Raw genomic sequence first — 1,869 nt, 5'->3', positions numbered from 1 at the left:
GAACCGCTCATGAATGACAAGGTTCCTCTTTCCTTTTGGGATAATGCCACCGTTTTCTTTTCTTGTTATTGCTTCTGCTCAATATACTACGAGCTTCTTCAGTAAAGGACGGTCTCACCCTTGTTGGTTCCATTTTTGTACGGGACTGCAAAAAGAAACCTCTGCCAATCTCAGCCCACGGACGTATCCCACCCACCATCATGCTGAGATGCAAAGCTTGCTCCTCTCTCCCCTGCCCCAGCTCACCCTAGAAGAAGTTGTTTGGTCACCGCTTTCTATTGTATCTACCTGACCCTTCATCCCTCTGTTCCCTCATGCCACAGAGGCAGCACCATTACCATTAGTCCGTGAGAAGCCCATTAGTGCAACAGGAGGGGGTTGTCTTGCCCAGGTTGCCTGGACCAGTCTGAGACACGAGGAAGACGTCCTTGGGCTTCGCAGCACGTCATTGCTTTCTTGAGTATTCCCAGCACTGCTGCCTCAAAAAGCCAAAGAGGAGAGAAAAGCCAGTGTGGGGGTGTGAGCGTGGGATGGGGGGAGCAGTGGGGGGGCCGCTCTGTAGTGCCAAGAATAGGACTGTTAGGACACTCCTTTCTGTGCCTTACAGTTTGCGCCACAGGGAAAGGCATTGTCCAGATGCATTTGTTTTATATATACTGTATATATTTATATATATAAGATATACATGCAAGCTTGGTTGGTGTTTTTTATTAAACAAAATAAAATCCATTGAAAATCTTTGGGATGTTTGTGCTGCATCCAAGTTCCTGGAGCCATGCATTGAAATTCCAGCCGTAGCCTCTTTCACCCTTGTCAGAGCTCTTCCCAGTAGCCTCAGGCAGCACCTGAAACAGCCAGCTCATGTCTTCCTTGAGAAACCCCAAAGAACGGGTGCTGGAAGGAGCTATGCTCCTTGGCAGACTTTCCACGTGGATGTTTGCAACTTTATAGAGTTAAGATGAGGATCTCCTCTCCAATCAGATAGGTTCTTGTGATTCTTGGGAACACACAAGGATATCCCCATGGAAAGTCTCCACCAGCCCCTCTGAGGACAGGTAATGTCTCAGCAGGGAGCATCCCCTACAAAGACCTTATTTTCCCCCAGTTCCCATAACAATGCCAAATGAGACTTGGGAAGAGCTCATTAGGACCAAATTTCCTTTTTTCTGTGAAGAGTAGAGGAGATGCAATCCAAAAGGGGTTTCTTCCATGCAAGCATCCTGAGAAAATTAGGATCTTTCATGCTGTTGGTAATGCCTGCCTCTTCCAAATTCAGAGAGAGGAGGGGGCTTATTTATGGCAAATAGTGCTTGTGCAGGACACCTGCCCAAACTGAGTGGGAATTTGCCATGAAATAGTCCCACTGAAGGTTGCAGAGCTACTCCATGGTCCAGGCCAGACTGTAAGGGAAGGAGAATGATGCTCAGTCATGTGGGATACTTCTGGTAGAGTGGTTTAGGTCTCTACCTTGGTGTTTGCTGCAGACACACTGGGCATATGTAGATGTCTGACAGTGGGCTTTGGTAGTCTAAAACAGCATGTTGCAGGAAATGAGAAATAAATCTCCTTAAAGTGAAGGTGAAAATTAAACTGGCAGAGGATGTATGGAAATTGAGCCAAAGTATTCAAGCTAACACTGGGGGGAAAAAAAAAAAAAAAAAAAAAAATAGATCCAAACTGGTATAAGTTGTGTTTGCGAGTGTGTGTTGCTGCTAAAATGTTTTGGGTTTGCTTTTTTTTTCTTCCCTATATGGATATTTTTGAGGGAAAAAAAAAAATCTAACTGTGATCAGGACAAAATGCTAAAAATTGCAGATTACACTTGCAGACAGCATACTAGCAGGGGAAGTGAGGCTGGACAAGTGCTGT

The sequence above is a fragment of the Merops nubicus genome, unplaced genomic scaffold, assembly GCF_000691845.1.
Source record: "Merops nubicus isolate BGI_N331 unplaced genomic scaffold, ASM69184v1 scaffold20451, whole genome shotgun sequence".
Classification (NCBI taxonomy): Eukaryota; Metazoa; Chordata; class Aves; order Coraciiformes; family Meropidae; genus Merops; species Merops nubicus.
Note: the sequence above shows the minus strand (reverse complement) of the source record.